The sequence below is a fragment of the Sceloporus occidentalis genome, unplaced genomic scaffold (genome assembly GCF_023333645.1).
Source record: "Sceloporus occidentalis isolate IW3139 unplaced genomic scaffold, rSceOcc1.0.p SCAF_21, whole genome shotgun sequence".
NCBI classification, from domain to species: Eukaryota; Metazoa; Chordata; class Lepidosauria; order Squamata; family Phrynosomatidae; genus Sceloporus; species Sceloporus occidentalis.
Genome location: NW_028317001.1, coordinates 9,858,006 through 9,878,534, shown reverse-complemented (window position 1 = coordinate 9,878,534; position 20,529 = coordinate 9,858,006). Strand labels below are relative to the sequence as shown.

Genomic DNA, 20,529 nt, shown 5'->3' with positions numbered 1-20,529 from the left:
GAGAACAAAGACTGATGTCACATTCAAGTTTTTAGCATGGACTCTAAAAGAGTATAGATGTATAGTAGCTTGCTGTAAAGTGTAAATAGCAACAAAGTTAATAAACCCTCATTTGAGTGAAAATCTGTGTTGAAGTTACTTTGATATTGAGTAGCTGAGAAGACTACATCTGTTCCAGTTGGTACCAGTTCAGAACCACTGGTAACAAGAGACATCAACCATCACAAAGATTTTTTTCTCTAACATTTTCGGCCAAGAAATTGATGATTTTCTGAAAGTGAGAGGAGAGGGCAGGAACATTACATCAATAACAATTCCCATAACAGTAACGATGGCAAGGATAAGGGTCAGGCAGATGGGGAGGGGGAGGCAAGTCAATAGATCTAATCTAGTCTGGAAAGGCCTGCCAAAGAGATCTGTCTTAACAGCCTTTCTCCAGGCTTCCAATTTCGAAATATGACGGATTTCATCCAGAGGTTGTTCCAGAGCCTGGGAGCGGTTGATGAGAAGGACCTCTGGGTCACCGCTGAAAGTCTGGTCTTCTTGAGTTGTAGCAGGTTCTTTCCAGAGGACCTGAGTCTGTGGGTGGATTGTATGGGAGGAGGCACTCCCACAAGTAATTAGGACCCATGCCATGGAGGGCTTTAAAGGTTAAAAGCAACACCTTGCATTTTGCCCAGAAACTACTGGGAAGCCCATGGAGGGATTTAAGAACCGGTGTCAAATAGAAAGCATAACAGAGGATAGGGTTCAATAGCACTGGAAACAACATTTTCCGGGTGAGGGGAGTTTTCTCTGGAGTCTTGGGGGGAGGGGGCTCTGGGGGGGAAGAGAAGAGCCAAACTTTAGGCCAAAGCCAAGAGAGGGAGACAGGGGAACCCCAAAGCTCTGGCAATCCCCTGGCAACTGGGAACTAGGTTTAGAGGTCCTCCCTTCATTCCAAATGCCACTGCCCTGGTCTTGAAGGGAGAGAAGAACCAGAAGTACCTGCTTGACTTGATCCTCTTCCCCACTGCCATTCCCTTCTCTTTTGTGTTGTGTCTTTTTAGATAGTTAGATGAGGGGCAGGGAATTGTCTAATTTACTATCTGTAAGCTGCCCTGGGATCCTTTGTGGCTGAAGAGAAAAGAATAAATACTTTAAATAAATAAGTATAGAAGCAACAATTCCCAAATTACTGTGTTATCTCTAGCTTTGCTTCGCGAACAAAGATTCAGGAAGGACTCATCCCGCACTTTGTACAAGCGTGTTGGCGACTAAAAAGGCCAATTCAGGATAAGCAGGTCCGGTTGCAGAAAGCACAGCAGAAAGTATCTTTTTTTTAAAAAAATTATTTATTACAAATAAAGTACACATACATAACATATAACATATAACATAAGCCAATAACATTCATCTCTATCGTCCCTTCCCTCCCCCCTCCCCCTCCCCTAAACTTAAAATACCTTCCATACTCCTTCTCTTCATACATTCCCTAGACTAGACAACACAAAACTAACTTCCTTGGTCTGAACCCTTGCCGTTTATTTTATTGACTCTAGTTGTCTATCTTTTTGTTAGTAGTAACTGAATTTGTTTTGACTTCACCTATGACACTTTTAACTTTCCTGATCTTAATTCATTCTCCTTGTTTATATTACTTTCTTAAACGTTTCATTTTCTTTTAAACTGACTTACCTACGTAAGTACCTTGTTAGATTTCGTCTTGTATGTTAGGCCATTTTCCTTTTTTCTTTAGCTTCTGCATTTATGGCTAAGTTATCTCTTAATCCTTCCGAGATTATATCTATTTCCATCATTTCTAACAATTTGAGAATCCATTCTTCCAACATAATGTCTTTCTTTTTTCCCCAGTATTTTGCGTATGTTAATCTGGCAGCTGTTAACATGTAGAAAATTATTTTGCCGAATCTTCTTTCTATCTCATCCTCCAACATATTTAATAACAACATTTCGGGTTTGTGCTTTAACTCTATATCCAATATTTCTTTAATTCCTTTAACTATCATTTTCCAAAAATTTTCTGCATATACACAATTCCACCATAAATGATAAAACGTACCTTTCTCCCTTTGACATTTCCAACAATAGATTTGACCATTACCATAGATTCTACACAGTTTTTCCAGAGATAAATGCCATCTATACATAATTTTAACAAAATTTTCCTTTATATCCTGACTTACAGTATATTTCATTCTTTGTCCCCATGATATTTCCCATTGTCTTAATTCCAATGATTTTTTACAGTCTTTCACCCATTTGATCATGTTTTCTTTAACTAGATCTCCTTCCATCTGGTAATCCAATAATGTCTTATAGAGTCTTGATAGAGCAGCTGGTTTCCCTTTCAACATTATTTCTTCTAGTTTCGAGAGACTTTCTGTAATTTTCATTGTACTTTTATCCACTCTAAATCTAGCTTCCATTTGATAATATAAAAGCCAATTACACTTAAAGCCTTCATCTTTAATCTGTTCGAAAGGTTTCATTGCAAATCCATTACCCGTTTTTATTAATACATCTTTATACCTCAACCAATTTTCTTCTTCTTTTTTTTTTTTTTTTTTGTACATCAGTATTAAACAATGCTTCATGGGGGGATAACCAGAGGGGGATATCTGAACTGATCCATCTTTTATATTTCTCCCATATTTTGTATAGAGAAGCTCTTAGAAGCTCTTGGAAGGCGGGGAGGGGTGTGCCGGTGAGAGGGGCACGCCATAAAGTCTACCTGGGGGTAAACCTCCTCGTCCTGCCCCCTCCAAGGCCCTGAGGGACGCCGTTGTTTGCTGCTGTTGCCGGGCTGCTCCTTGGGCAGCGAAGAACTTGCACAGCTGCGCATTTGTCCAGGGACTTGGCAGCCAACGGACTTTGTTCGCAGCATTCCGGCTAACCGAAGGACCAGGAACACCTGAGGGGAAGGCGGGGAGGGGTGTGCCGGTGAGAGGGGCACGCCATAAAGTCTACCTGGGGGTAAACCTCCTCGTCCTGCCCCCTCCAAGGCCCTGAGGGACGCCGTTGTTTGCTGCTGTTGCCGGGCTGCTCCTTGGGCAGCGAAGAACTTGCACAGCTGCGCATTTGTCCAGGGACTTGGCAGCCAACGGACTTTGTTCGCAGCATTCCGGCTAACCGAAGGACCAGGAACACCTGAGGGGAAGGCGGGGAGGGGCGTGCCGGTGAGAGGGGCACGCCATAAAGTCTACCTGTGGGTAAACCTCCTCGTCCTGCCCCCTCCAAGGCCCTGAGGGACGCCGTTGTTTGCTGCTGTTGCCGAGCTGCTCCTTGGGCAGCGAAGAACTTGCACAGCTGCGCATTTGTCCAGGGACTTGGCAGCCAACGGACTTTGTTCGCAGCTGCGCACCTGCACACCTGCGCACCATCGTAGGCAGGCTTGGGGCAGGTCCTGAATTGCTGTGTGCGCAGCAGAGAAATAACGTGTAGTGTTGTCTTCCTCTGCTGCAGCTTTGTTACATTGCTGTATGAGTATTATTGGGCCATGGATGATGGACAGCTGGGCGAGGGAATGGTGGATTGTTCTGTCTTGTATGGAGCTCCTATTAGAGTAGTGTGGGGCAGGGGGAGATATAGTGGTAGGAGAGTGGAGTCGTTTCGGAAAGGAAGGCGGGATCGATGCGTAATATCTATCCCTCCTTCCACCCTCTCTCCTAGCCAAAAAGATCTGTGGGTCAGTCCAACTGTATCACAAACCCTGTCTCTGCTCCTGTGCAATGCCAGGTCTGTAAAGAACAAGACCCATATCTTGTATGATTTGTTGGAGGAAAAGTGTTGTGACCTGGCATGCATTGCTGAGACCTGGCTTGGGCCTGAAAGTGAAGCGGTGTGGGCTCAGGCCCTCCCAGCTGGGTACTCAGTTAAGGACCAATACAGGTTAGGTGGGCGGGGGGGAGGTGTTGCTTTGATCCATAAGAACACCCTTTCCTTGACCAGGAACCATTTACGTCAGACAGATTACATCGAGTGTATTTACCTGAAGAACAGGGACAGTTTGGGGATTTTGTTGGTCTACCGGCCACCCCGTGCGCTAACAGACTCCCTGACCGAGCTGACACAGCTGGTCTCGGAACTGTTGTTGGAGTCCCCTAGACTTTTAGTCTTGGGGGACCTCAACATCCCTTTCGAGACCAGTCGTGATCCAACTGGTGCGGCTCGGGAGTTCATGGCTACCATGACAGCCATGGGCCTGTCCCAATTAGTCTCAGGACCTACGCATTCGGCTGGTAATACACTTGATGTTCTCTTCTGTACGGATATGGAGACGCCTTGGGCAGAGGTTTCTAATGTCTCTCCCTTGTCATGGACGGACCATTTCCTGGTCGAGGCTAATATCAAGGCTTCTACCCAGATCCCTCCTGGGGGTGGCGGACCTATTCGGATGGTCCACCCTCGAAGGCTGATGAAACCCAAAAGGTTCCAAGAAGCCCTAGAGGGGCTTATGATTGGAACTGACGTTGATTCTGTTGATGCCCTAACTAACATCTGGGATATTGATCTCTCCAGGGCTATATACAGTATCGCCCCCAAGCGTCCTCTCAGACCTGCTTCCAAAAAACGGCCTTGGTATACGGAAGATCTTTGGACCAGGAAGCGGGTTTTGCAACGACTAGAGCGCAAATGGCGGAAACATCAGACCTTAGCCGACAAGACACTCCTGGACTCTCTTTTGAAGGACTACGGAGTGGCGATAATCGCAGCAAAGAACTTTCTTTTCTGCGCGTATCGCGTCCGCGGAGTCGTGTCCGGCAGAGCTGTTCAGGGTAGTGAGGGAGCTTACTCAACTCCCTCCTCCCCTGAACCCTATTTTGGAACCATCGAAAGCCTGCTGCGACTAGTTTAACAACTTCTTTGCGGATAAAATCTCTCGGATAAGGATTGATCTTGACTCCATTATTAGTTCAGAATCTAGAGTAGAGGTGTCCCGAGCCTCCGTGGACTTGGTTAAACTGGATCACTTTGAGTCTGTCTGTACTGAGGATGTGGACAAGATTCTTCGAAGTGTTAGGAAGACGACTTGCTCTCTCGATCCCTGTCCTTCATGGCTGACAGCTCAAGGGGGAACGGTTGTGACTAATATGTTGCACCGTATTATCAATACATCCTTCAGGGATGGGCAGTTTCCATCAACTTTGAAGACGGCCATTGTTAAACCTTTGTTGAAAAAGCCCTCCCTTGACCCCCTAATTCGGAACAATTATCGGCCTGTCTCGCTGCTGCCATTTTTAGGGAAGGTGATCGAGAGGGCAGTTGCCTTTCAGCTTCAAGGGATCTTGGATGAGACGGATTATCTGGACCCATTTCAAACCGGCTTCCGGGCGGGCTATGGAGTTGAGACTGCTATGGTCGCCTTAGTTGATGATCTCCGTCTGGGTATGGACAGGGGGAGCGTGTCCCTGTTAGTGCTCTTGGACATTTCAGCAGCCTTCGATACCATCGACCATGGTATCCTTCTGGGTCGCCTGAGGGAGTTGGGTATCGGGGGCTCTGCTTTGCAGTGGTTCCGTTCCTACCTCTCGGGCAGATTCCAGATGGTGGAGCTGGGGGACTGTCGCTCCGATAGGAAGGCCCTGACATCTGGGGTCCCCCAGGGAGCGATTTTGTCCCCTATGCTTTTTAACATTTACATGAAGCCGCTGGGAGAGATCATCCGGAGACACGGGGCGCGGTGTTATCAGTATGCTGATGACACCCAAATAGTTTTCTCTATGTCTCTGTCTGATGTAGTAACTAAGGATGGCATCTCTCCTCTTAATGCTTGCTTGGAGTCGGTAATGGGCTGGATGAGGGAAAACAGACTCAGCCTGAATCCAGAGAAAACGGAAGTACTGGTGATTGGCTCTCCTGGTCTGGGTAAGGAAATTTTTCCACCTGTCCTAAATGGGGTCACGCTTCCTGTGAAGGACTCGGTTCGCAGTTTGGGGGTGCTTCTGGACTCATCGCTTCACCTTACTGCTCAGGTGGATGCGGCGGTCAGGAGCACCTGTTATCAGCTTCGGCTGATACGCCAACTGAGACCCTTCCTTGGCCGGGGGGGACCTTGAAACCGTTATACATGCTCTGGTAACCTCTCGATTAGATTTCTGTAATGCGCTTTACATGGGGCAACCCTTGTACCAAACCCGGAAGCTTCAATTAGTGCAGAATATGGCTGCTCGGCTGGTTACTGGATGTTCCAGGGCCAACCATATAACACCAGTCCTAAAAGATCTCCATTGGCTGCCTATTCGCTTCCGGGCTGAATACAAGGTGTTGGTTATCACCTATAAAGCCCTAAATGGCTTGGGCCCAGGGTACTTGGAGGACCGCCTCTCCCCATATAGTCCGCCCCGCACTCTTAGATCAGGAGAAAGACATCTGTTGACGGTTCCAGATGTCCGCTACGCTGTCACAAGGAGGGCTTATTCTGTCTCAGCCCCTAGACTCTGGAACGCACTCCCTAATGAGCTCCGCATGTCCACTTCCCTTGACGTTTTCAAGAAAAACTTGAAGACTTACCTTTTTCGTCAGGCATTCCCCCCATGAATGTTGGTGTTATTTTTCTCCCCCTGAATGTGACGTTTTTCCATTCTGTCAGCCTTGTAATTGTACTGTTGTTTTTATCTTGTTATTTTATTGTATATTGTGTTTTTAAATTGTTTTTACTATGCTGTAAACCACTATGATCCATGGAATAGCGGTATATAAATAAATTTTATTATTATTATTTATTATTATTACTGTTATGGAAATTGTTACTGATGTATCGTTCCTGCCCTCCCCTCTTGCCTTCAGAAAATGACCCATTTATAATTGGGAGGAGGGTTGGGGGTTTGGAATTTTAATTGTATTTCTGAAATTGTATGTTATTTTATTACTGTAATCCACTTTGATTCCTTTGAGAAAAGGTGGAATATAAAGAAATAATAATAATAACAACAACAACATCCCTTCAGGGGTATCCAAGGCCCTTTCAGAATGCTCCCAGAACCAAGGGGGGGGGTGTTTCTGGGGCTGTGGGTCTCTCTGTTGGTCCTCCTCTGCAGGGTTGTTGTGAGGGAAAAGGTAAGTATGTGAGGGGGTGCCCAATTCGGATCCTGTGGGCGTCTAAGCCTAGTTCCCGCGTTGCCAGGGGATTGCCAGAGCTTTGAGGTCCCTGTCTCCCTTCTCTTGGCTTTGGCTTAGATTTTGGTTCTTCTCTCCCCCACACCCAGAGACCCCTCCCCCAGGACTCCAGAGAAAACTTCTCTCCCCCCAAAAACTATGTTGCTTCCAATGCTATTGAACCCTATCCTGTATGATGCTTTCTATTTGGCACAAAACCCTTCTCCAAATGAGGAATCAGAAGGGAGGGTCTCTCCTCTGCCCCACTTTCCAGGAGGGAGGGAGCTCCTCAAAGACCTTTTTACCTTTGGATCCCCCTCCCCTCCATGGTCATGCCTCTCTCCAAGGGTCCCCCCTGCCCCCTTTTATCATAATAACCCCCCAAACACCTGGGCCCCAAGGAATCCCCCGAGGAGGGGTAGGAAAGGAAAGAGGGAGAGGAAGCCTGACAAGCCCCTTGCCTTTCTTTGGGGGAGAGGAGGGGCTTCCTTCCTTCTTATAACCCCTCAAGGGCCCCAAGAAGACCCTCCAGCCATTCCTCTGAATGAATGAGGGCTCTCCCCACTTCTCTCCCTCCCTCAGAACAGACTGTGAAGGCAGCAATGGCTTCAGGGGCTGAGACTGTGCATACACAGATGCCCCCAAAGACCCCTCCTCAGCATGCACAGGGATTGCCAGGGCCTAGATGCTGCTGCTTATTCTACTGGCGGTCTTTGCAGGAAAGGAAGATATGTGCCAGGGATTCAGCAGCCTCCCCTTCCTTCGCTCCTTTCTTCCTTTGAGGAGACAGCAATGGAGCCCAAGGTGCAGAGCTGGACTCAGGAGGGAAAGTCAGGAAAGGAAGGCTCTGATTTGGAAATAAAGCTCTCTCTGTGTATCCTGTATGTTTGTGTGTGTGTGTGTGTGTGTATTTGCCTCTGCTGTTGTTATGGCTGGGAATGGAGCAGAGGACTGAGGAGAGAAGAAAGGTTCAGTTTGGGCAAATTCAGAACTTCTTTGCATCAAAGAGTCCAGTGTGTTGAAATAGCAAATAATTTTATTGAGAACACATAGAAATTCAGTGTTTAAGCCAGAACTGTCCACTCCAATCCAAACAATATATTAAAACCCCAAAACCTAAAATATCACCCTCTTCCAAACCTAGCCCCCACCTCCAGTTCCCACAGTCTATGCCCCACAGGTAACAAGGCCCCTTCGCAATTTCCACAAACTAGCCCTTTCTTTGAATACCAACCTCCAACTTTCTTCAGCAAACATGCCACAAATTCCAAAAGCTATCATTCCCATAACTCATATATAACAAATCCCAGCCCCCCCCAGCTACCTAAACTATACCACAACCCACAATTTACAAGCCAAAGTAATTATCTACATATACTATTACCAATAAAAACCCAAACTTAACAAAATACAACCTTAAAACATAGACATATAGATAGACAAACCTTACAAGCAAAATCACAAGGGACTATTCTTAGCACAACTGGATTGAACATATATTTTTTGTATTCCTTAATGACAAAAATAACATTAGGTCACTACTGGGTTTTGTGTGGCTTCTCTCCTGTGTGGACTCTCTGATGTTTTACTAGGTCTGACCTCTGAGCAAAACATTTCCCACAATGCTGGCATTTGTGTGGCTTCTCTCCTGTGTGGACTCTCTGATGTGTCACGAGGATTGACTTCCGAGAAAAACATTTGCCACAATCCTGGCATTTGTATGGCTTCTCTCCTGTGTGGACTCTGTGATGGGTCACTTGGACTGACTTCGTAGAAAAACATTTCCCACAATGCTGGCATTTGTATGGCTTCGCTCCTGTGTGGACTCTCTGATGTGTCACGAGGATTGACTTCTGAGAAAAACATTTGCCACAATCCTGGCATTTGTATGGCTTCTCTCCTGTGTGGACTCTGTGATGGGTCACTTGGATTGACTTCGTAGAAAAACATTTCCCACAATGCTGGCATTTGTATGGCTTCGCTCCTGTGTGGACTCTCTGATGTGTCACTAGGACTGACTTCTGAGAAAAACATTTCCCACAATGCTGGCATTTGTATGGCTTCGCTCCTGTGTGGACTCTCTGATGTGTCACGAGGATTGACTTCTGAGAAAAACATTTGCCACAATCCTGGCATTTGTATGGCTTCTCTCCTGTGTGGACTCTCTGATGTGTCACTACGTCTGACTTCTGAGAAAAACATTTCCCACAAGGCTGGCATTTGTATGGCTTCTCTCTAGTGTGGACTCTCTGATATGTCACTACGTCTGACTTCTGAGAAAAACATTTCCCACAAGGCTGGCATTTGTATGGCTTCTCTCCTGTGTGGACTCTCTGATGTGTCACTAGGTGTGACTTCAAACAAAAACATTTCCCACAATGCTGGCATCTGTATGGCTTCTCTCCTGTGTGGACTCTCTGATGTATGACAAGGATGGACTTGTAAGCAAAATGTTTCCCACAATGCTGGCATTTATGTGACTTCTTTCCTCTGTGGACTCTCTCATGACTCAAGTGTTCTTCTGTAAAGAAAGACAAGCACAGATGAGATTGAAAATCAGAGTTAAGAGAGGAGGGTATTACCCCATGGTTTAGCCCTCATTCATCCCTCCTTATTAGAGATAAAATTAAGAAAGTTTCTGTGAGTAACTGAAGCATGACCCTGCTGTTTATGGCCCTAAATCCATGGAACGATTGTATATTTACTTATAAGAGTTAACAAAGAAGAGATTGGAGGGGGTCTACCTTAGGGGAATTACTAGAAGGAGATATTCAGACAAAGGACTGTTGAAAAAATATTCCATTAAACATGTGCAAAAATACTTTGATTGACAGGTGGCATCATATCCTGTGAGACTGCCATCGAGTCCTAAGTCACAGCCCAAGGCATGATGGAAGCTAAATGCAGAGGTCCCTTCATGCTGTTTGGCACCAGGAGATGACTCACAACCAATACAGTATGCAGCTCTCATGCGGATTGGATAGGAGTTGTGTGTACAAGAGATGGTGAAGATGATGGAATTCAGAGAGGAGAGCTTGCAAATATTTGTATTATTTTGCAACTCAAGATAGAGAACCTCTAAGGATTTAGATGAAACCAACTGTGTTTGTGACTTATTTTTAAGTGTGAAAAGTGGTCAGTGCATTCTATATATCTGGCTATTTACTTCCGTACTCTGCTATGTTATTGCTGAGCTGCATCTCAAAGTGTCACCCTCAGATTGTAGTGTACACTGGATTTTGAACACAATCGAAATTCAGAGCCAAGAAGGACTCGAGATTCTATGTGCTAATGATTTTTGTCTGAGATATTTGCACCAAGGACCCATTGCATTCAATTTGGTTTCAGACCACCACCACCCCCACCCCCCGCCAGAAACATTCTAAAGTGATTTAAACCTTTTTGAACACTCAGTTACATGGATTTGTAACTGGTTGACTGGCTGAACCCAATGATGGCTCCTTTTGTCATGCCCAGCCTGGAAGATGGCTTGGAGGACTCAGAGGATGAGCTAGAGCCTCTGGGATCTGAACCTATAACGGAGGAGCCAGAGCCCCAGGGGCTTGAACCTGTAATGGAGGAGCCAGAGGCTGGCCCTAGTTCTGCTGGAGCAGAGTCTGTGGCCCCTCCAGAGGTTCAGCAGTCAAGTTTGCCTGGTGCCGAGGCTGTGGACATGGAGGAGGATCTGGGCAGTGTGCCTACCTTCAATGAGCGTCGAGCAGAAAGAGAGGGCCTTCGAAGATCTCGGAGGCTTTATCAGAAGCGTCTTCGCAATCAGGCACAGCTGAAGGCCAGCTCCTTGCCTTTATAAACACCTGGAGCATGTGTGGTTCTTTGCCAGTGGATATCTGACTCTTTTAGAGGAAAGACTCTGTCTCTGGCTCCTTGGCTTCTTGTCTTGAATACCCGGAAACCTTGACCTTGGACTGCTTCATCGACCTGCCTATCTGTTGCCCTGAACCTCGGACTGTCTGACAATTCTCTTGGTAATCCCTTTTGGTAAAGCTACTGCATCTCTCTAGGACTGACTTTGCTGTGCTGGGAGAGGGTTGTTTGTTTGGGAACTAGCTGCCTTATCAGCCCTTTGGCTGCTTTCCCGGACAGAATATCCACTGGCCTTGTAATTAGGCTGATAGCAGCATCATGGCAAACGAACAAGCTCTGGCCGAGATGATGCAGATGAATTTGCAGCTTTCTGCTCAGGTGCAGCAATTGACTGAGACTGTAGCTGCTATGCAGAATCAAGGGAACCCTTCTGCTCCTGAACGCCGACGGAAATGTTTTGCTTCCCTTCCTGATAAATTCCAGGGAGACGCTACGATGCTGGACAGTTTTCTTGCTAATTGCAAGTTACATTTTAAGCTCCGGAGGGAAGATTTTCCTGATGATTCCCATAAGGTGGCTTTTATAATTAGTTTGCTTTCTGGGCCTGCCAGCAAATGGGCTACCCCTTACCTGAACCAGGACAGCCCCCTCCTCAATAGTCTGCAAGACTTTATTGCAGAAATGCAAGCCACCTGGGGGAATCCTGTAAAGGCTGAGTCTGCAGAACGTCAGATCCAGGCTCTTCGCCAAGGGACAGGAACTGTAGCTGAGTACTCCACCAACTTCCGCTTGCTTGCTCAGGACTTGACATGGAATGATAGTGCTTTGCAGGCTCAGTTTCGGGCAGGGCTCTCTGAAGCTGTGCTGGATGAATTGGCACGCTCTGAGCCTCCTGATTCTCTGAGCTTGTTGATTGCACAAGCTACCCGATTGGACTGCCGCCTCTCTGCTCGTAGACAAGCTCGTCAGAATGCCCTTCCACCTCTGCCGCGTCCTGCTCGACCAGCTCCTGCAGCATTACCTGTGGCTGTTCCCTCTCAGCCAACTGAGGAACCTATGCAGCTGGGAGGAGCACGACCACGGCTCACCACTACAGAGAAGGAGCGCAGGAGGAGGGAGGGTCTTTGCCTATACTGCGGCCTCCATGGACATTTTGCTCGGGAATGCCCTGCTAAGGGACGCCGACCCACCCCGCAGGGAAACGGATCCTCCCAGGTGTAGAGAGGGTTCACCACCTGGGATTGTCCCTCGAACCCACTTCATCCACATCAGCTTCCAGGAAGGACCCTTTGCTAGTGGCCGCCAACCTGAGGCTCCCCTCCATGGAGCTCCTTCCTGTGGGAGCCATGATCGACTCCGGAGCTTCCAGCTGTTTTATGGATCTGAGCTTTGCTCAACGTCATCACATCCCACTGGAGGCTCTGGCTGAGCCCAGGCCGGTGGAGACTATTGATGGACGGCTCCTCCGGTCTGGTCCTGTGACGCACCAGACCCCCGTGCTCCACCTCGAGATCCAGGGCCATGTGGAGCAGATCCGGTTCTTGCTGGCTGCAGTCCCGCACTTCCCTTAGGTTTTGGGCATGTCGTGGCTCTCGCAGCACGACCCACACATATCCTGGTCTCGGAGGGAACTTCTTTTTGGCTCGGAATATTGTCAGGAGCACTGCTGGCCAGACCGGATCCCGGCTGCAGTGGCTGCGGAGGCTCAGGAGTGTTTGGTGGTGTTGCCAGAGAAATACCGGGACTTTGCCGATGTTTTTGATAAGAAGGAGGCAGACCGGCTCCCTCCACACCGCCCTTATGACTGTGCCATCGACCTGGTGCCGGGGGCCCCTATTCCAGCGGGGCGACTCTACTCCCTCTCGGAGCCTGAGCTGGCAGCTCTGAGGGACTTTCTGGAGAAGAATCTGCGGAGAGGGTTCATCCGCCCCTCCAAGTCCCCTGCTGGGGCCCCTGTACTGTTCGTGCGCAAGAAGTGTGGGGAGTTGCGCCTCTGCAACGATTACCGGGCCCTCAACAAGATCACCATCCGGAACCGGTACCCCCTGCCTTTGATCCCAGAGCTGCTAGAGCGGTTGCGCCACGCCAAGGTGTTTACCAAGCTGGACCTCCGTGGGGCGTACAATTTGGTGCGGATCCGGGCGGGGGACGAGTGGAAGACAGCCTTTCAGACCCGGTATGGGCATTACAAGTACACCGTGATGCCCTTTGGACTATGTAATGCTCCGGCTGTTTTTCAACATTTTGTGAACGATGTCTTCCGGGACTATTTGGACCATTTTGTTATAATTTACTTGGATGACTTTTTGATTTACTCTCCAAGCCAGGCCGCCCATGATGCCCACGTCCGTGCTGTTCTCCAGAGGCTCCGGGAGCACAGGCTTTACGCAAAGTTGGAGAAGTGTGCCTTCGACCTCCACGAGGTGGACTTCCTGGGTTACCGTGTCTCTGCTCAAGGTGTGGCCATGGACACATCCAAGGTGGAGTCGGTGCTATCTTGGCAACCTCCTCGCAACAGGAAGGATGTTCAGAGGTTCCTAGGGTTTGCAAACTTCTATCGGAAGTTCATCAAGGACTACGCCACCCTAGTGAGCCCTATCTCTCGACTGTTGCGAGGGAAGACCCGGTTCGAGTGGACAGCTGCTGCACAGAAGTCCTTCGAGGTCCTGAAGGTGAAGTTTACGCCGGCCCCGATCCTGCAACACCCTGACCCGCGCACACCCTTTGTCCTGGAAGCAGATGCCTCTGATGTTGCCATAGGGGCTGTATTGCTTCAGCCAACGGGGCCCAAGGCGCACCTGTTGCCCTGCGCCTTTTACTCCCGACAGCTCACCACCCCAGAGCTTAATTACACCATCTGGGAGAAGGAGCTGTTGGCAATCAAGGCGGCCTTTGAGACCTGGCGGCATTTGCTGGAGGGAGCGGCTCACCCAGTCCGGGTGCACACGGATCACCGGAACTTGGGGCACCTACAGACAGTGAGGAAGCTCTCCCAGAGGCAGCAGCGATGGTCATCGTTCTTTGCCCGCTTCAACTTCCAGCTTCAATATGTGCCTCGAGCCCAGAACTGACAGGCCGACGCTCTCTCCCGGAAGCCAGAGTATGATACAGACCCAGAGGGGGAGATTCTGTCCACGATTCTGCGTCCAGAGAACTTCGCCGCTGCTCTGAGGGAGGCTACACTGCTGGACCAGATCCGGAAACTCCAGGGCCAGGACCCATTTGTGGCACAGCATTCGGCGGAGGGGGACACCTCTCCCTTCGTGATGCGGGATGGCTTGCTTTACCACCGGGATCGCCTTTATGTGCCAGCAGGTCCTTGTAGAGAGACGGTCTTGCAGCTTTGTCATGACTCGAAATCGGCTGGGCATTTTGGCTTTTGTAAAACCCTGCACCTCCTCACCCGGGAGTTTTGGTGGCCTCGAGTCCGGGCAGAGGTGGCTCAGTACGTGGCCACTTGCCCAGTGTGTCACTGGGCTAAAGACCATAGGGGACGACCTGCAGGTTTGTTGCTGCCTTTGACAATACCAGCAGGGCCTTGGAAGTTAGTATCTATGGACTTTATCACGGACCTGCCCCCCTCTGCTGGTTGCACTACCATTTGGGTGGTGGTGGACCTTTTTTCCAAGATGGCCCACTTCGTACCCTGCGTTGGCCTCCCCACGGCGAAAGAGACGGCCCGGATGTTCATCCAGCATGTCTTCCGGCTTCATGGCCTTCCCGAGGGTGTGATTTCAGACCGCGGTACCCAGTTCACCGCCCGCTTCTGGACCAGCTTGCTCCGCCTCCTGGACATCGCGCCTCACCTGTCCTCGGCACATCACCCTGAGTCAGATGGTCAGACGGAGAGGACCAACGGGACCCTGGAGCAGTATCTCCGCTGCTATGCCAGCTACCGGCAGGACAACTGGGTCGACTTGCTCCCGCTGGCCGAGTTCGCCTACAACAACTCGGTCCATGCCTCGACCCAGCAGACCCCCTTCTTTGCCACTGGGGGCTTCCATCCTCGAGGATTCCCTGCTGTGGCTCCTGTCTCAACGGTCCCAGCGGCAGATCAGTGGCTCCAGGAACTCCGAGCGGCACAGTCCCTGTTGAAAGAACAGCTTGATGTAGCCAAGGAGGCGTATAAACGGGGAGCGGATCGGCGACGTCAAGAAGGTCCACCGTTGCAGGTGGGGGATTCAGTCTGGCTGTCCACAAGACACCTTCCTCTGCAGCGGTCGTGTCGCAAGTTGGATGCCCGGTTCGTGGGGCCATATAAAATTGTGGCCCAGATTAATCCTGTGGCTTTTCGGCTCCAGCTTCCCCGGACATGGCGGATCCACCCAGTCTTCCACCGCTCCTTGCTGCTCCCTGCCTCAGGGGTTCGGCCGGATGCGGGTTCAACTCCTCCGCCTGATCCAGTCCTGGTGAATGGGGAAGAGGAATTTGAGGTGGCTGAGATTTTGGACTCCCGTCGACATCGGGGTCGCCTCCAGTATCTAATTGACTGGGTTGGCTATGGGCCAGAGGAGCGCTCCTGGGAGGATGCCTCAGATGTTCATGCCCCTCGTCTGGTTCAGGCCTTCCATCGTCGCTTCCCTGACCGGCCTCGTCCTCCTCAGGGTGAGAGGGAGATTGATGAGAGGGGGAGTAATGTCATGCCCAGCCTGGAAGATGGCTTGGAGGACTCAGAGGATGAGCTAGAGCCTCTGGGATCTGAACCTATAACGGAGGAGCCAGAGCCCCAGGGGCTTGAACCTGTAATGGAGGAGCCAGAGGCTGGCCCTAGTTCTGCTGGAGCAGAGTCTGTGGCCCCTCCAGAGGTTCAGCAGTCAAGTTTGCCTGGTGCCGAGGCTGTGGACATGGAGGAGGATCTGGGCAGTGTGCCTACCTTCAATGAGCGTCGAGCAGAAAGAGAGGGCCTTCGAAGATCTCGGAGGCTTTATCAGAAGCGTCTTCGCAATCAGGCACAGCTGAAGGCCAGCTCCTTGCCTTTATAAACACCTGGAGCATGTGTGGTTCTTTGCCAGTGGATATCTGACTCTTTTAGAGGAAAGACTCTGTCTCTGGCTCCTTGGCTTCTTGTCTTGAATACCCGGAAACCTTGACCTTGGACTGCTTCATCGACCTGCCTATCTGTTGCCCTGAACCTCGGACTGTCTGACAATTCTCTTGGTAATCCCTTTTGGTAAAGCTACTGCATCTCTCTAGGACTGACTTTGCTGTGCTGGGAGAGGGTTGTTTGTTTGGGAACTAGCTGCCTTATCAGCCTTTGGCTGCTTTCCCGGACACCTTTTCATCCTGGAGAGAAGTGATCAGTGGGGTCCCACAGGGTTCTGTCCTGGGCCCAGTGCTATTCAAAATTTTTATCAATGACCTGGATGACAGAATTGAGGGTATACTTATCAAATTTGCAGATGACACCAAATAAGGAGGAGTAGCTAATACCTCTGAGGAATGGATCAAACTTCAGTATGACCTGAATAGACAAAGCTGGGCCAAAGCTAAAAAAATAAATTTCAACATAGGGAAATGTAAGGTACTGTACTCAGCCCAGAAAAATAAATGCACAGATATAGGATGGGTGACTCCTGGCTGAATGAAACTACATGTGAAAGGGATCTAGGAGTCCAAGTAGACCACAAGTTGAACATGAGTCAACAGTGTGATGCGGCAGGTACAAAGGCCAATACAGTTTTTGGCTGCATCAATAGAAGTATAGTGTCTAGAACAAGGGAAGTAATAGTGCCACTCTATTCTGCTTTGGTCAGAGCCCACCTGGAATACTGTGTCCAGTTCTAGACACCACAATTCAAAAAGGACAGAACAATGGAAGCAAGGCACAGGAAAAGAGGTTCAGCCTAAACATTAGGAAGAACTTCCTAACAGTAAGAGCTATTCAACAGTGCAATATACTCCCTTAGAGCATATTAGCGTCTCATTCTGGTTATTACTGTTTTCCTTCTTTGAAGGGTTTTAAAGGTCTTTGAAGGACTTTAAACAAAGGCTGGGTTGCCATCTACTGGGTATTCTTTCAATGTGTTTCCTGCATGGCAATGGCTTGAACCAGATGGTCCTTGTGGTCTATTCCAACTCTATGATTCTATGATTCTAAAGTGGAATCATAGTGCCATGATAATGTAGTATGAAAGGGACCTCAGTCTTCATAGGAAAGGCAATGAATTCAGCTTCCTTACCCACAGAGGCCACATTCTCGTAATTCTCCATCATCACATCCTTGTACATAAGTCTCTGCTTCTTCGTCAACAGTTTCCATTCATCCTCAGTGAAATATACCGCCACATCCGCAAAGGTCACCTGCAACAGAAAATAGCCCTCATCCACAGAGTGACTAAGCAAAAGGGGAGGAAAGCACATGGTGCATCTAAATATTATTTGATCACTTTAGAATTCAGTCCAGGAAATAAATTTTAAATGCTGTCAGCAAGAAAAAAGCTACTGCCTTTGAGATCCAGTTTGTCTAGAATCTTTTCAATATAATACATAATATAATTTAGGCCATGCCTGGGATATTGATGATGGATTAGGATACTGACTATCCCAACACATACAGTACATTTAGCCACCAAAGAATTATGGTGCATTTAGACTTTCAAAAATTGGCCCAGCAGTGAAACAGATGAAGCTATTAGGATAGTGACTCACCAAAGAGCTGTTGTACTTCGACAGCCTCTTTCTCTTCGAGCACAACTCCCTCCGCTTGGCCTCTGTGTCAGCCATCAGGTGGGCAGGGGGTCCTTGTGGCCCTGCACTTGGTCACTTCCAGCAAGAGAGGCCCCAAAGCCGTGTACAAGGAGGCCGAGATGACGTTCCTGAGAGAAGGGACCAGGGTTATGATTGGCGTGACAAGAAACCCAGCAGCACTCAATGACAGAGAACAGAATCCTGCTGGTGACATACGCAGGTGACATATGCCTCCTTTGGGTCGATGCAGAGGTGGTCATCCCCTTCCTCCCTCTGCATCAAATAAAGCCCCCTGGACCTAGCATAGATTCACTGCAGCTCCCCTACACAAGATATACTCCATTCCTTCTTGGAGTAATGGGGGATTAGGGGATGGGGAATTGGAGAGGGCCTTGGTTATGTCCCCGTAGCTAGATGTGAAATGGTTGCATCATTTGTTGAAACCTCCTGACCTCCCTAGTGACCCTCAGAGGAAGATGCCTTCATTTTGCTTCTCACTACATAAACACAGCTGCATGCTTCTTCAATACCTCACACCCAACACTCTCACTAGGCATGGAATGGCCATGTGGGATTGCTTCCACAATTCTATGGTAGGACCTGTGTCAGTGAATGGCCAGTTTTAGCCTGGTCCCACTTGTAGCAACACTGGAGAATAGAGGCCCAATGTTTGTGAAGAATAATAATAAGGCTTGTATTAAAACTATCCTCCCCATTTATGATCCCTTTTAAAACCCATGTTCCCCAGAAGGAGCAGAGCTGTGTAATAAGAAAACCCTCTCAGAAAAGAGACACAAATGGCACACAAAGGGACACACTTCCTTCCTTTTGGCCCAAAGAGCCTGGCCCCCTTCTGACTCTGGAGCCTCAGGAGAGGAAAAGAGGCCTCTGTTCAACTGAGGCTCAGAGAAGGTTCCGGCACATTATTCCCCACAGTCACAAGCAACACAAAATGTCCACCAGAACACAAAATGGCTGCCACAGCACAAAATGGCCACCAGAACACAAAATGGCTGCCAGAACACAAAATTGCCACTAGAACACAAAATGGCAGCTGAAACACAAAATGGCTGCTTCCGCCTAAGCACTTGGCAGTTAACATTTGAGGCCTTCAGGGGAGAGAGAGAGACTGAGGGGAAGAGTGGAAGGAGGCCCTGGAGGGAGGGGGCCTTGGGAGATATAGGGCCTTCCTGAGATATTCAGTGTTCGCTTCCTAACAAAGGGGTTTCTGGCCTCATAAAGGATTTGGGGCAAACTGGATCTGAATGGCAGTAGTAGCCTTTTCTCTTGCCAATGGGACTTAAAGTGTATTTCCTGGACAGGATCTCCCAGCATCCACATGGCCAGAAAGAGAAGGGGGCCCTGCCCTGCAGTAAGGCCCCTCCAATCCCTCTGAACCGAGGACTACAACTCCCATGTCTTCTTTCTTTCTTTCTTTCTTTCTTTCTTTCTTTCTTTCTTTCTACCTAGCTGCCTTGTTTTAGTGGTGTTACTGCTCTTGTTGTCGTTGTGTGCCTCCAAGTTGTTTCTAACTTATGGCAACCCTAAGAAAAGCCTGTTGCAGGGTTTTCTTGGCAAGATTTGTTCAGAAGTGGTTTTGCAAGTGCCTCCCTCTGAGGCTGAGAGAGTGTGACCTGCCTAAGGTCACTCAGTGGGTTTCCATGGCCAAAAGGGCATTCTAACCCAGGGCTCCAGGGTCACAGTCCAATGCTCCAGCCACTAAACCACACTGTCTCTTTTTTGAGGCTTTGTTGTTTTTTGTGGAGTAGCCCGAATTCATTGCCGACTTCTGGGGAGCCTCTCCTGGGGTTTTCTTGGCAAGAGTTGTTCAAAGGAGATTTGCCATTGCCTTCCCTGAGGCTGAGAGAGTGTGGCTTCTTGCCCAAGGGACCCAGATGGTTTCATGGAGGAGTGGGGCACTAGACTCTGGCCTCCAGAGTTGAAACCCAACACTCAAACCACTGCACCACACTGCCTCCCATTCCCATGTACAACTTGTGAAATAATTGCAGACTTATTTCTGTTCTTCATGTGTGTCTTCAAGTCATTTCTAACTTATGGTGACACTAAGGCAACCTTATCATGGGGTTTCCTTGGTATGTTTCTTCAGACAGGGGTCTCCAATGCCATTGAGGCTGAGAGAGTGTGACTTGCCAAGGGTCACCTAAGTCCAAAGCACACTGCAGCAATAATCCAATCTGAGATTGCTTTAACTGCCCTGGGTCAGTGCTAAGGAATTCTGGGAAATGTAGTTTTGTGAGACATTGATCCTTCTCTGTCAGAGGGCTCTGGTGTCACAATAAGTCCCTCCCTCCCAACACTTTCGCATTTCCCCCCAAAACCAGCACAAAGCTGGCAGATGGAAAGAGGTTTTAAAGCAGCATTTAAATCTGCCATATTTGTTTTTTAAAGACTAAATGTCCCAAATGCTATTATCAGTTTTGTAGCTATTATTACAGAAAGACGTAGAGTGCAAACTCCTCAAGTACCTTTATTTTCTGGAGTGAGATGGGCTTTTCCAACTGACTCACTGTGATGATCTCCGGTGGTCCAAGCAGCCAAACTGCGACCCTGTAATAATAATAATAATAATAATAATAATAATAATAATAATAATATACCCCTCTCTTCAGCCAAAAGGCTATCAGAGTGTCTTACAAATTTTTAATGAGACATTTAGACATTATGGCTCTTAGCCCAGCAGACCCTTAATTCCTTAAATCACGCTGCCATCATCCAGTGAATTATAAAAGGGTTTCCCTTAACCTACACTGGGACCAGTTAAGGAACCTTATTTCTCCTTCTTTACTGATCTTCCCAAGGATCAACTGAGCCAAGACATGTGTAAAAGGAGCGTTGAGTAGTAGATACTCCAAGGAGATATTCATTATAAATAACAAAATATAACAGAAATATAAG

General features: G+C 48.4%; 1 protein-coding gene across 1 annotated transcript in view; it reads right to left on the bottom strand.

The window, feature by feature from the left end:
* The window catches only part of LOC149301577 (uncharacterized), a 102,033-nt gene extending 81,906 nt beyond the window's left edge, over nucleotides 1-20,127 (bottom strand). Inside the window, exon 1 of the mRNA XM_089484022.1 lies at nucleotides 20,100-20,127. The gene's annotated coding sequence lies outside the window, so the exon portion shown is untranslated. The remainder of the gene's footprint in view (nucleotides 1-20,099) is intronic.
* Nucleotides 20,128-20,529: the final 402 nt, after the last annotated feature.